At 46.3% G+C, this 15,509-nt stretch overlaps 1 protein-coding gene across 3 annotated transcripts in view; it reads right to left on the bottom strand.

Moving 5' to 3' along the window:
* The window catches only part of Dgk (diacyl glycerol kinase 1), a 523,491-nt gene that overhangs the window by 327,479 nt on the left and 180,503 nt on the right, over nt 1-15,509 (bottom strand). For all 3 annotated transcript variants that reach the window (XM_084606564.1, XM_084606561.1, XM_084606562.1), the window contains one exon: nt 12,272-12,307. The gene's annotated coding sequence lies outside the window, so the exon portion shown is untranslated. The remainder of the gene's footprint in view (nt 1-12,271; nt 12,308-15,509) is intronic.

The raw sequence follows: 15,509 nt of genomic DNA on the forward strand, positions 1-15,509 counted from the left end.
AGCCATACGGCTACTAAGGAAAGCTATACAGCTTTCTCAGAAACTTCGTAGTTAAAGAAAAATTCGTCCTGATCCGAGGATCGAACCCGGCACCACCGCGTTTCCGGGGCAGTTGCTCTACCGACTGAGCTAACCAGGACGGCCAGCAGATCAGATGGTAGGGCGAGAGCGAAGGTAGGGCGAGAGATTTCCTTTGTAGCCGTATGGCTGCGCTCGGGTGGATGACAATGAGTAATTGCTCCCTTATTATGACTTAGTCTGTGCCTCTATAATCTCACATATAGTCACTAGCAAACATTAGCGAACTACCACGTTATATGCAAGAGCACCCTGCATAGACGTAAAGCCGGCTTAACCAAGCCCTAAAAATGCGTCTGTTTGGCCTGGGGATAGCGTATCTCCCATCCCAAAGAAGCTATCCGAGTTGGTCGCTCCCCTCACCTCAGCCATGTAATGTGGTCCCGTGACGTCATACAAGACGCCTACCGATCGGTGCCGATCCGTGTCAGCTACCAACTACCACATGTCAGAGGAATTCTCGTGATTTATTGCTTTCAACACTGACAACGGCGGATTTTCTTGTGTGTTGGTCTGATGGTGGAAGGCGCCTTCAGTCCAGGGCTCGTATAGCTTTTGCTGCCTGCTTCTCTCAGTCCCACAGCTGTAGCTGGCCCTCTCTAGGCCTGATCTGGCCAGTGCGGCCTTCCAGTGCTTAGAAACACGGGTCTCTTGGCACTGCCTTCATTACTTGGCAAACCCAAGTGGCGCGGAGCCTACAGTAATGTTCTCTCTTGTGACTTTACCCCTCTATCGTACGTTTCCAGACTGCTCAAAACGACGTCTAAAAGATTTAACAACACCAACACATTCCTTCACAAGCAGCGCTTCGGTGGTGGACGACGGATGTTGTTGCGGCGCGCGTCTTTCTCTCCCTCTTCCTTTTCTTTCTTTTCTATTTTCTCTTCTGTCTGTACGAGGCAGCGGAGGTGGCTCAGCTGCAGAGCCAGTAGCAGGCCCGTGCATTTTCTTTTCCTTTTTCCTACAGCCACAACAACAACAACCCACTGCAGCCGCTGCTAAATCACTGGACACAAGCGGAAGCTTTCACGCAGCTGCGGCTAACGATATGAACTCTCAGGGCCGCTTGCCTCGTCAGGCACCTGTATTCAAGAGGACGAGGAAACGAACACGCGGTCTTCTCGTGCCACTGCCTTCGTTTTCTGCCGCTAGCACAATCTTGATTACACCAGAAGAATAAATCGGATTATATGCGGCGGTGCAAATACTGCTTGAGCACGCACAAAGGGAAGCATCGAAGCGACAGCGCGGAGCGACGCTGTCACTCGAGGGGCGATCGGTAATCCCTTCCGTAAACAATTAGCACCGCGCACGAAGGGCCTGGCCGAGTGGTAATCTCCCCGCCAATCAATGAGGGCCGACTTTGGGCATCGCGTTGCCGCTGTTCGCTTTCGTTTCTTCCCTGTGATGTAAAATAGATCGGGCAATTGCCTTAACGCGCGACTCGTTTAGTTTGCCGGTCATCATGTGAATAAGTGATGGGAGACGAAGGGAACACAGTACAGAGAGAATCTTGGAAACGTGCAGCTTCTGCCAGATACTGGGGTCCGCGGTACTTTAATAAACACTTCGAAGGCCGGCGAGCCCTTAAAACCTTTGGCGCAGGTGGAATTTATAATTCAGAAAAAAGGTTTCGAATATCAAACATATTATCGATTACTTGCGTAGGAGCTTAATCTTATCAAAGTGTGGTTGGAAACAAATCACTGGTTCCCATCTTTTGGTTTCAACAGTGGAATGATTTTTCATTTTGCTTTAAAAAATCGTTTACTTCAATTTAATCTTACGGGCTATAATTAGACCCGGGTGTAAAAGAAAGGTCCAGGAGCCAAATAACATACCATTATAAATTTAAGAAAAACAGTCTCGAAAATTCTAGGTGACACTTAAGACCCCTTAAACGGGACAAGGCGAAAACATTCGAGTATAGTTCTACTGCAGTGTCTGAGAGAAACCTGCCGATGACACAGGGTGGGAGAGCAACTACTTCGGTGCTCGATTTAAGATCAATAGCTATCACACACCTCCATGCATGCGGTGATGCGCGCTCGGTAAGCCGTTTGGTCTCCAGAGCTGCCGGCAGACGGCGTGCGGCGATGTTCGATACATTCGATATTAGAGTTACTATATAACTCTATTCGACGCGCGGCTGTGACCGGCCACGCTCCCTCCTACCTAACCAGTAAGTGTGCCGGGCACAAGGGCGGATAACGGCAGGTAAAAGTCACAGAAGGCAATAACTGGATAAATTCTGTGGAAAAAAACCGAGTGCAGAACTATAATCAACAGTGGAAAAGGTGGAGCAGAAAGGAATCTTTATTGATAACTTAATAGGCGGTACCCTATTATTTTAAGCCAGATTTGGGTGCCTTAGAACACGCAGGTATAAAAAGAATTTTAACTAAGAAGAAGACGCATGTGCATTGTGTGGCAAATCCGTAGAAACAACTGAACATCTTATATTCGAATGCGATGGTATCCATCCGGATCTCGATGCAGGCGCAGTCCCTCTCCCGAAGGCCTTAGGGTTTAGAGACAAGTGGTCCGGTGAATGAATCTTTGGTGCAAATTAACAAAAATAGTTTAGAAGATTGCTGGCTGAAAATCAATAAAATGAAATAAGCGTAGAAATAAAAATTTGATGAGCCTAAATGAAGATATAGTTGAGGTATTTATAACAATATTAAGGTTATAGGGGAAAAAGGGATAAAAGCCGAGCATTGTGGAAACTACCACCACTCAGTTTTAAAGGAAGTGCTCTCATAATGCATCCATCCACTATATAACTCTATATGACGATAGAGTCCTTCTATTCAACGCACGGCTGCGGCCGACCGTGCTCCCTACTGGTGACGGGGGTGAAGCCATCGTCGCCGCGTCCCCTACGTTTTCATGAAGGCGGCAGGAACCCCTAGACAAGAAGAATTAGGATATATCTTTTAAATTCCCGGTGTTGGCGTATTGGTTAGCGCGTTCGGCTGGTAATCGAAGCAGTAGGAGTTCGATTTTCAGTGGAGAACGGTTTTCTACTTAAAGGAAAAATTAAAGGTTAATGAATTTACTGGATAGGCTTCGGACTGGATTATGGACTATTGGATTATATTAAGAACTCATTTCTGGATTCGCTTCTTGATTACGTTGTGGACTAATGGATTGGTTTGTGTAGTGTTTGGTTATGGAAAATTCCAATGTGGCTCGTTATGCGACATCTTTTGGATTGGCTTTGAATTTGTCTGATCAAACGGCAAATCCTGAGGACACCATTCAAGAGCCAAGAAAGACTATCGGCTAAAACTCTCACAATGGTCCGCTCCTATTCACCGCCCCTGAGCGGCGGATAGGGCGATGAATAGCAACGGGCATTGTGAGCGTTTTGAGACTGTTTCTTTAATTGAAAGCGGGAAGTAATTTGGCCCCATATCAGTTTTAAGTAATTCATCGTGACGTTTTATCCCAACACGTGTGGCGTACTCGCGTTCTCGGCACCGGATCCTGGCACTTCTGCACATTAGTCGGAGACTGTGATAACTGAGCTCCAGCTACGAGTTCTTTCTTGCTATGCACCCGTTCAAACTTTTCAATGCGATTTAATGAATTGGTGCGATTCGACGGCGAAGAAAACTGCAAGTCAAAGCTAAACAAGGAACAAAGGGTGATTGGCATTTTTAAATGCAGTTTTTCGGCTGGTTCTCGCGCCTCCATCGCCGCTACCATACTACTATAGAAAAGTTTGTCTCGAAAAATGGCGGTGAGTGCACATTTGAAGACCTCCGAAAGCCTGGGCCCAGAGAAACCGGAGCCCTTGGTGGCTTCAGTTTATCTTTCAGCAAGAAGCAAAATGAGCCAGATCGAGGACTCAGTGCAAGTCTGTCTGACGAAGAAGACCATTTTCGGAAGGTTCCGAAGTGGCAATTGTGTCGTTTTCTGCCTCTTCATGAATGCGCCTTTCTGCCTGCGGCTACCTACCAACCAAGCTAAATCGAAGGAAATTGGGAATCTAGCGAACCGGTCTCCTGAGTCCAAGAGAAAGCCTTCCCAGCAATTTCCGGATCCGATTCTTCGCGAGTCGGTTTAGAATTTGATCCACGCATGCGCGCACACAGTCAACAGCTGCGCGCGCGCTGCTAAATTTTCATTGCAGAAGAGAAAAACAAATACCAGTGAAAGGACACTAAGCGCGCAAAATAAACTGACGTGTCAAAACTTCTACTATCACGTGGCATAAGCCCCTCATCCGTTCACCCACTAGCACTCCTGTCGAAGTGAATGGAACACGCTCACGCGACAACAGCGAGACAAGCGGTTTGCGCCCAAGGCGTTCAAAATATCAGCAAAAGCAACATGGGTCACAAAAGTAGCACTGCCGTTCACAATGGTTACTCTTTTTCTCTCATTTCGGTCAATGCTATAGTGGGAAAAATCTGCAAAAGGAGAAATAATGCTCCATCTCTTGTTGAAAGAAAGAAAGAAGGAAAGAAAGAAAGAAAGAAAGAAAGAAAGAAAGAAAGAAAGAAAGAAAGAAAGAAAGAAAGAAAGAAAGAAAGAAAGAAAGAAAGAAAGAAAGAAAGAAAGAAAGAAAGAAAGTTTGCATCTAGCGAGAAAGCCGAAAGGGACGAAGATTGATTAAGAATTTTCTTCCCGGCGTTTAATTTGAAGCGCGCCCCGCTACAATGTGTCCCTTGTCACATACGCGGGCGCCCAAGCGTTCGCGGGCGACCAGCGCGGCCTTTCGTCTCCGTCGCTAGTGGAGCGGCTGGCCATTGTTCGCGTTCGCGAACAATGGATGGGACTGAGAGACGTAAGTGCTGGCGCAAAAACATGCGGGAACGCGAACCAAAGGCGTCGTCCTTCTGTTCGCCAACGGGAAACGAGACACAGAAAAGTAAACGCGTCGTCAACGGCGACGAGGACGGGAGAGGCAGCAGAAAGTGTCCAGCAAAATAAATAGCACTGTAACTGCGAACCTAGCGAAGCGTCGCTATAGAATGCGCCCGAAGATGCGGCAGTTCTACTCAACCCTGCCAGAGGGCAAATAAACAGCAATGACTTCAACATTGTGGGGGGCTGTGTGGGGGAGGGGAGAGGGCAAGTTTGTGATGGCGCTTGGAAAAGTGGTTTAAATAAAAGGGGGAAGGGTGAGCGCACTGGTTCTGTGAGAACAAGTGAAAGCGAAATGCTTATATGCATGGGAAAGAAGGAAGTGTAGCAGGGGCTGGAGGTGAGGGAAAATAGAAGAGAGCAATGCGTGGACCCCCCCCCCCCCCCCCCCACCCCCTCCCCAGCACTCGAGAGACAAGACCCGACAATATGTCTTTGTCTGAGCGAAGAGTCGCGATATTTACGAGATTCCTCTCTTCCGAGCACTCAAAGCGAGAGCATCCCTCCCGCGCCACATGAACAGAAAAGTCTGCAAGCGATTCCTATGTTTCCCCGGGCGAAGAATAGATTAATAAAACGCACAAAAGTCTGAAGGATTCGCCTCGCGAGGTTTCCGGACCAAGGATCCAAATGCGGACAAATATCCGTTGTCCACTGTAGACGACGGAAGAAGCGCGCTTTAGGCGCCCAACTTTCGAATCGCTACACTGGGATTCGCCGTGGAATTGGCAAGTCTCGAGACTGACATATTCTTCTTTCGAGGGCACCGCCACAACCGAAACTTTAACAGAACAAGAGCACTCGGGGAGGCTCACGCAGCGTTGTATCCTAGCAAAGGAAAGTGTCTCAAAATTTTGAATCGTTCAAAGGAAAAAAAAAAAAAAAAGCTTTGTAAACATGCAGAATGCAGCTTTGTCATCCACTTTGTTACATCGCATTTGGGCGTTTAATAAAATGTGCATGGCTTATGTTCACCTGTTCCATTTATTTCATCCTCATTTCTCGAAATCTCTTTCCCAGTGAACGGAAAGGAAACAGATTATCTCAGCAAAATAGAAAATAATAGTTTCAACGCGAAGCTGCATTCAGCAAAGAAATGTACAAGCTTCTCGCGCCTAACAACTCCTCCGCAACAGTGCTTGGACGCAGAAGCATGAACACTTTCTCCTCAATTTCTAGACCGGAAAAATAGTTTTTTCCTTCATTCAACAACCCCCCTCCCCCCTCCCCCCTCCCCCCGCCCATCCCTTTTCTTTTTTTTTTTTTTTTGCTTTAACAACTCCATCAATGCCCTGACGCACTAAACAACATTGCCAAAAAAAAAAAATGTGTTCAAACTTAAGCTGCTGCATGACTCAAGAGATTGAGTAAGCGAGCCGAGCAATCCCAGTAGCCGATGCGACGATAGCCTGACCAACGATAGATCGGAATAAGGTGCGCGAGGACTTGCAAATCCCGAAGAAAATCTCGAAGCAACCTATCAGTGTATGTGCTTCTGACATGCGCTTTCTTTATCATTCTGACTAACCTGTTTAGGTGCTCTTGGCAACTGGGTCTCATGAGCGCAGATGCATCTTTAAACACGATAGCTGCACTATCTCAGTGTCTGAAAAATATGCCCCGTGATGTCGGTGTCGTTGGGGTCGACCATTTGAAGCCTCACAGCCTAGAAAAATCCCGAGCACACATCTGAAAGGATTCTAACGTGACAGCGTTAGTACACCAATATAGGTAAAATTGTTCGGCGGTGGAGGCGTTTGAAATTCCTTAGCTTCAAAACAATCACCAACGTGCCCGCGGAAAGCCGGGAGCTGACAGGTACGACCGGAGTTCTTGCACTCCGTCTGAAACCCCGCAGTTTTTGACAGGTGGTAGTCGGCATGCGTAGGCAAGCGAGAAGACCGGGCGCTGACAGGTCGACGGGTTATGCGACGTCACAAGACCACGTGACATGGCGACGTTGGAAATAACGGCCATATATGGTAGGGTGGGTATCGAACACACCGATGCCACTGCGCCGCCCCTTGTTTGGAGCCTCGCAGCATCGATGAATATTATGATCGCGCTTTTGGCGGGTGACATGGCTGGGCAGTGAGTTTTCGGAGATTTCGTGAAACTTCAAAGCGCAATGAATGATTCCGTGACTAGCATTAATGTGTGTGCCATTTCTTTACTTATATGCGAAGGGAAGTACTGGACCAAACAGAAGTAGAAACATTTGAGATAGGTGTTACCACGTTGTTGGAGCATTACAGTGTAAATCTATGATTCTGTTCTATAGAGTATATTTTAGCGAAGAGAATTGTACTTGTACTTGTATGTGTTTCCCTCGTTGTAATGACCCTCATATAGAGGGTTAACAGTATGAATTAAAAAAAAAAATATGGTGACGTGACATGAAGTATGCCGCAGAAAACTAACGCGCACGAGTGTGTACCGCATGAATCTCATTTACCGTCTGTTAATTGTCACTCGTTTCTACAGTAGTTGCGTCTTCAAGATCTCGACTGCATTTGTTGAGCTTTAAACAGTAGGGACCGCATCACTGACCGAGCAACCAAGCGCTGGATAATTCTGCGCTGACTTATTTATTGCGGGCGATTAAATCTGCCTTCCGCACATATAGCAACCCTGGCTGAAATGCCAATTTTATCAGTCCCTCTAAAAAGTCCCGCAAAACACGAAAAAAGAAAAATAAACATTTCTTGTTTGGAAGTTTGCAGCCGGAAATTGACTTTTCTGACCACTTGATCCGAAATCGTAAAGTTCGTGATGGCGGCTTCGGGAGAACTATACTCTCGAAGTTTGGCTGGCTGGAAGCGAAGTATGGCGGTGCGCCCTTACTTCCGAAGGTGGAACAACAGCTTAACAAAAATACAAAAAGAAACACGCACAGCAATGTCCCATTGTCTTCCCAGTTTGTGTTTCCTATTAGGCTGTAGCTCCACTTTCAATATGAACCAACTAGCTCAGATCCAGATCGTCTTGTAGCCTTTACCTCCGATGTCCGCAAAAGTACTTCGACGCACCCTAGTTCACCCGTGAAACCCGTTTGTGTTGACAACTGCTTTTTGCATCGACAGCTGTTATTATAATGAAAAACAGCTGCTCTTTGGCTATATGTCTCAGTTTTGCCACGAGGAATTGCGCTATGGCGCACGCTCTAGTGTCTGCCCATATATTTGGTGGTACCTTCCTCCGAATAAACCGGTGTTTGGCAGCTAGCGCTTGTCCTCGACTTTCACTCCGTCATCATCTAAATCGATTCTTCGTAACATTACAAGGTGACCTCAATCCTTCTGCACACCCACACCTTTCTAGGTTATCACAAAGCGACATGACCACCGCCATTTGCGTGGCCATGCGCCTGTGGCGATCATTTCGGTAGCTGGCATTGTCACAAACCTCTGCAGAGCAGCGGCTTTACGGTACCCGATAGCCGTGTCTTTTTTTTTTTACGCTTTAAAGCTAAGAAAATATCCGTTTTCAAGAAACGTGGGGCGTTAGCCATAAAACGTTGCTATCAATCGACAAAGAAAGCCATAATTCCTCTCTAAAAAAAAAAAAAAAAAAAAAAAATCTTAATTCTTTCTGCAGTCTCCACTGCTTCTACTTTTATCTTTTCGCTCCTGACACGAATCTACAACCATCTCTGCCAGGCCTAACAGCCTGTCCTATTTCTCACCGTTTTTTTTTTCCCCTGAACATGAGAACCTTCATGTCGCGAAGCCGTGGCCCGATGCGAGCAGGAAAACGGGAATCGATCCCTCACGGGAAACGCAGTTACTGGCTCTCTCATAAAGCGCGGAAATTGCGAAGCGCCGGAGACGACGGCTCCTCTCCTTTGAGTGTCGCCACGTGCGGCGCCAATTGATGCGCACTGGATGTACTGCGCCGCGCTCACAGAGCACGGGAAACAAGCAAGGCGGCAGCAAGGGTGCGCGCACGCGCACTGAGTGCTCGTCCGTGGCCTGGCGACCCAATATCTCCGTTCACCTCGTTCCCCGTAGTTCCAGGTTAGTGTAAGACTTGTCCCATTTTCTTCCCTCTTTTTTATCGCCTATAGAGAGAAACGCATTGAACACCTCTCTCTTTCTCTCTCTCTCACTTCCTTTCTCCTGTTTATTTACCTACCTTCCATTGATAGCTGGCTTCTCTGCCTCCTTCTTTCTTTCCTTATTTTCTGGCTTGCTTTTGCGCCTTCCTTCTTTCTCTCTTTCTCCTTCTGAGCCGGCCGAATTGACGTAAGGGGTTCCTGTAATTTCTAAAGAATGAGATAGTACTACGTGCTTTTACGCGTGGTAGACAATACACATTAAGTTACGTCTAGCCTTCCAGGGTATCCATATGTCCGCAATGGCGAACACAAGGTAAATTAAAATAATTATTTTCATTTGCTACTAGTCGAAAACTGAACAGCATGGTCAGATGGTGTGAAGAAGGTATTGGCAGTCATAACCTGGTCTTTACACCAGCTGCAGATTTTTGCTTAACAAATGCTTCCTGGAGTTGCATCCACTACACGAACCGGCCGTAGGAAATCAGTGCCTTCTACTGGATATTCAAACTCTTGTGATAGTTTTCTATGCTCAGTGCAATGAAGCACGTGGTGTAGGCCGCACAAACAAGGAGAGTTGGATAAGGCTTTTGAGGCCTAAATTCAAATCCGGACAATAGAGCAAAGCTCGTACACGAACGGAACTAAGCGCTGAAAAACAGTGTCATAAAGAACATGCCCTTTCGTTAACGAAGGCTCATCGGCAAAACTCTGAACCAGGCGCTCCCGATTTGACAAAAGACCTTTATTTTTAAGGAAAAAGAAAAAAAAAACATTCACCTGAGAACGCCATATTGAATTACCTCTCCTCTTTCTGCTCGTGTAGTAGATTTTTTTTTTTTTTTTTTACTTCAGGCTAACCAGCTAAATAGAATTCTTGATAAGGTTTTTTTTTTTTTTTTGTTCTCTAGAGCGCTCAGTTTTCATTAGGAAATTGTAATCGAATTTGAGGCAGCGCTTCACGGTGGTAACGTGCCGCAGCTCTCCCTCAACTTGGTTCCGGTGCATGCTGTTTTTATGGCATAATGCAGGGATACTACGCAAAACCTCTATAAGCAGAGGTTTCACGTTACGATTTGAAGAGTATTTGGCGTGAGCTTTGACATTTCTCGAACGCACCAAAACATCATCAGCGGAGAAGAACCAGAAAGGGACGGGCGCTCGTGCCTGTCTGTTTCTTCTCCGTCCATGCTGTTTTGGCGCCTTCGAAAAATGTCAAATTTGCACCAACTGACCCGGTCCGCCACCCTTCTGGGTGTGAGCTCCAACTCAAGAGCCAACGGCGCTAGCGTCGGCGTAGAGGAGCAAGTGGTATCAGGCGACTCCTCTTACTACTGCTTCGATAGGTGCTCCATTGTATTTGTGCGCTTTAAAAGCCAGAAATTGCATTTTCCTTAGTTTTTGCTTCTTACCGAGTGGGGTGCTGTAGCTTATTTATGCCGTTGCCATGTTCTACTACTGCACTGGCCCTAAATATTGTACGTACGAGACAGAACCATCCTTACCTAAAAAATTGGCAGAGAGCTTGGTTAAGCCCGGTAGGTTGCGAAAGCAATACCATCCGAAAGCATTAGCTGCGGGTGACCGAGAGTTCTTTATCTTCTCTTTTTTCTTCTTCCTCAGCCCACATCCCCGCTTTAACCAACCGATATGAACGTGCCTTAGTGGCCTATAGGGTTAACGTGAATGCCAGGGTCCTAGCAGGCTGATTCTTACGTAACCATCCCATGTGAAACGAGAGACCCAAGTTGGCAGCTTCTGCCAGCCCCTGTTTCACTTGTGTGACGTCACAGCGTCACGTGGCGCGCCGTGGTTACCGCCGGGACCACGCCGACGAGCCGAGCTGGTCTCCAGTTTTTCCTCCGCTCGGTGTGATGTCACTACGGGGCTTGTTTAAAAGTCAAACGTGGTTACCGCCGGGACCACGCTGACGGCTCAAAACCTACCGTGGTATTGCTATGTATTCCCATGTGAAACGAGAGACCCAAGTTGGCAGCTCCTGCCAGCTTGGGGTCGTCTACGGGGGTCGTCTAAAGGTCAAAGGTCTAACGTGGTTACCGCCGGGACTACGCTGACGGCTTGAAAGTGCGAGTAGTATTGCTTTCGCAATAAAAATGAGCTGAGGAACGCTTGCTTAACCAAGCTGCGAACGGGCAAACAGGCAATTCGTAACTCCCGTGCATGCAGCAAACATTTCAGAGAGCGCAATATTTTGCATGTGGAGTTGGCGCTAGACAGTTTGGCGAGTCTTGGCCGAAGGACTGGCGCGCGTACTGACGTCCTTGCGCATGCATATTACTTCAACTAGTGAAGCTAATGAAGACTTGTTGCTATCAGGATGGGAAATATGCTCGCTTTTTCACGGAGCCCTACTTTCCCAAAGCAAGGAGAGTTCGTCCGAAGGCTGGCAAGTCTCAAAATTACTCTCAATGAAGGCATTGATGCCCGACGATGATGGTTCCACTGAAACGAACTAAAATATTGTGCCGCGTTACGTCTGATGCGACGGGTCATTTTAGGCAGCTTCAGCAGTACAGCAGTATAGTTTAAAATGATCGAGAAAGCACATAAACGGGAGCAAGGTTAGAGGTCGTGATCTGTTGCGGTAAGATAAACAATGATACTCTGAGCGAGAAAATCAAACATGCGGCCAAATCTAAAGTGGAAGTGAGCGCATTCAGAGCGTGAGAATTCACGGTGTTAAAAGAATTTCTGCACAGCTACAATGTAAGATTTCTCCGAGTCGCCCTCACTGCTCAACTTGCCTGCTCTACGCTCAAGGAAGCAGGCGAACGGCGGCGCGTTTGCCGGCACCTTCCCAAAGCGCTCCGCACCTGTCAAGTACTTGGCAGCTCCGCTCTCCTCGCAAATAAATCTTACTGAGATTAAATGACTTCTTGTGACCTCTGACCACTTGTGTGTGAGCTTCACAATTTTTCTTTAACGGCAGCAATGACGCAGGCCGGCGCTCGTCGTCCTCCTAGATGATCTATTTGCTTCGATAGGTCACTGACCCGATGAAGTTCTTTCTATCAAAGTGAGTCGGCCTAATATCTCAATTGGAGCTTAAACAGGACCCGACCGAAGTGTGCATTAAACAAATAAATGACTGTGACATAACTGCGCAACTAAACCGCACCGTGCACTTGCACACTGCCGGGGAGTACAAAAGAGATTGTTTTCTTCTTTTTTTTTTTCGCGCATTACACAGGAAGCTTTTCTTTTATGTCCGTTTGCCACATGTCATAATTCACTTACGGTCAGGTTGTTCCCACAGCAGGAGCAGGGGGTCAACTGCAAAGAAGAAAAGTCGTCCGTAAAAACTCCACTCTGGATTCTACGACGTCAGAAATGTACAAGGTGGCGCATTTTGCTCATCGCAGCTTATTTACTACACGGAACAATTACCTATTAATCACTAATGCTAAATAGAATGTAATATTAAGTTTAGCATACTAACAAATTTATTCCAGCAAGACATCCGCCTGATCTAGCTGACAATAGCTGCTTCAGAAATGACGCTCTGCCGTTTAAGAAAAATGTTTTCTCCGAACAATGACACAATTAATGCTATACGTCAACGAGGTGAAAAAGTGATTAAAAGAGAACTCGCTCCGCGCATCTACGATTCCCCGGAATACGCATTACTCCCTTCCTAAACTGCAGACTCGCACACAGACGCACAGACGAGCACGCAACACTCTGGCGCGAGTGTGTCCCATCTCTAATTTTGAAACCTGGGTAATTAATAGCCCTCGGCGGGAATCGCAGATCGCAGCGGCACACACTATAGGGTCTTATAGTGAAACAAAGATGGATCGAACGACCCGTTATTTAAAACAGTAAATCGATCACTCAGGCAATGCAACACTAGCGCGCACGGCGATATTACTTTAATACTGATTGCAGCTACCTGTCAGTTCCTTATTTATGACTGGTGCTTTTGCCACCTCTATATCAGGCCCTACGTCGTGAATTAGTAATATATGCGGCCGTCAGCCAGTCAGAATCCAGATTCTCGTGGCGCTCCACACGCAACAAGCTTCGTGATTCTGTGGCGCTAGCGAGACAGCCTTGATGCATCATCGCATATAGCCAAGTCGCTGCGCTGGCCATTCCAGGAGCCCTGCTCGAGCTGCACTTCCCACGGCGCTCCATTGTGATGCATGCACGCTAATAAAGGAAAAAAAAAAAAAAGGAAAACAAAAAGAATTTTAACGAACTTTAACCTCTCGCTTACGGTGTTAATATTTACTTTGTCACCCCAACCTAAGGGCTGAAGAGGCCTCGCGCATGCGCTCCGGAAACGCTTGTTTGGTAGCTTTTAACTATTTATTTACCACGCCTATTCAAATGTTCAAAATTCAAAGATGACACGGAATGCCCCATTCTGAGCAATTCCGGGCCGCTTCTGTACAAATAAAAATTACGTATGCTACAAAACGACTCTACTTCGGTTCCGGAATAGTTTTTGCTTGGTATGCTGTATGAATGATTGCTTCTTTTTGTTTTAAGTTTGGCGCGAAGCTTGTCAGCACATTGCGATAACATCAGATATACCTCACGCCTAAGGGGCCAAAGACAGTTTTTTCGCAATTTCGTAACATCGATCCTAGAATTCGTGGACTGCTTTGTGTGAAAAAATGTCGACCATTTCGTTCATTTTATTTCGGACAGTGATTATCGATCAGCACGGCCTGCGTCATTGAAATGCGCCCGTGTGAAACTTTCGTCTCCGCCGTGCAAACCATATAAGGACGAATCCCCTGCCACCAGCAGTGTATTGGGTACAGCTATTTGTAAGACACCGTGTGGTCTGCCTTGACTATGCACTACAGAGGATCCCCAACGCTGCTTGAGTTACATCTTTTTCCCTGTTTGCTTGTTCGTTGACCGGTAAGATAAGTATGAAAAGGTTTGTGTCATTGAATTCTAATTTCTGACATTCTAGAAAACACTTCTAGAAAACACTTTCTAAAAACCATTCTAGAAAACACTTCTAGAAAACACATTCTAGAATACACTTTTTATTCTCTAGTTTTCTTCCCGTGAATATATCTGCGAATAAGAAATATTTCGCCAATCAAAGCTATTTTTTTCCCTTATTTAGGCAATATACACATTGTAATTTTCAGCGTTATCAAAAGATAATTAAATTAGCAACGCCGATGAGTTGATTAAGAAAAAAAATGCTTCAATATATGCACAAAAAACTTTATGACGCACAGAACCCTGTGCCTGTTTTCCTGCGTCAAGGAAAGGGTTAAGTTCCTAGTTTCCCTTCTGCCTGCGGGAAGTCGCGCTCGTGTATGAAATATTTGCGGGAACCTTGAGACCATTAGATAAGACGGCGCAAGAGACACAAGTTATGCATGCTTGACTCCCTGAATATGCCGACACAACAAAACAAAAACGAGGAAAGATGGCAGAGCGAGCGACGCGCACGGCGCCATACCATTTGCAAATTGGCTGCGATGCGTTCGGAGCTATATGCGCCATCCCGGTGCCAATATCAGAAAGCAATGCATGCACCGACTACGTCTGCGCGTGCCTCAGCTCTCGCGGGGGCGATATAACGCACTCGAACGCGGCAACATATGCCGCGTTCTTGATTTCTTTCTGCTTCCTTTTCAGTTCCTGCTTCGTAGAAAAAAGGCGTACAGTGACTCCAGTTTGAAAACGTCCCAGACATTATTTCTTCCTGGCTCGGGGGGCGGTAAGCCTGTAGTATATAATGCAGGCGCATCGCTACAAGCTGAGCAAATACTCGAGGGCGATAAAAAGTGCCGGCGTTTCTGTTTACCCCAAAGCAGTGAACTAACATATGTTTGGATATAAACGAAACGCCGGCGACTCCGAAGCAAGTCAGAGAATAAAAATTCGAAACGCGAAGTAATAAATAGAATAAATCGTAAACTAGCTGCTCCGTACGCTACAGAGCCAGTAAGTGCATATTCCTAGAAGTCTAGGGCAAACTTCTGTGCGACGTTGGCTCAAAAGTTTGAAGATAAGCTGCCAAGAAACAAAAAATAAAAATAAAATGATCTCTTCGTGGTACCAGATTTTCAGTGATCAACAAGTTTGCATTTTTTTATCTCGTATTTTATTAGTGGGGGAGCCGGTAGACGCGTTTCGGAATTCTGGTGCATATATAGATGATATTTTAAATACTACAGTGACGCCCATATAACGCACTAATATTAGGATGCCGACACTGGAATGTGGAGTTTTACCCTTCGCGATGGCTTAGGAGCTACTCGGCATTCCGGTGCGGCCCTAAGGTGCAAATATTAAGTTGCCCTGATACAGCGGCCTATGCGTCAGGAGAGGAACACTATCTCTCTTGTGCGGTACTGCTCATAGCCCGCAGTACTTAAGTTTTGGGTATGCATTTACGCGTTATTCAGGGACGCTCAATTCGGACGCTACTTTGTAAAATTTTTTGCCAACAGGATTTGAACCGAATGCTTTTGAAATCTTCGTCATGACTGAAAAT

This window comes from Amblyomma maculatum, chromosome 6, assembly GCF_055883805.1.
Source record: "Amblyomma maculatum isolate TAMU_Amacu chromosome 6, ASM5588380v1, whole genome shotgun sequence".
Lineage (NCBI taxonomy): Eukaryota > Metazoa > Arthropoda > Arachnida > Ixodida > Ixodidae > Amblyomma > Amblyomma maculatum.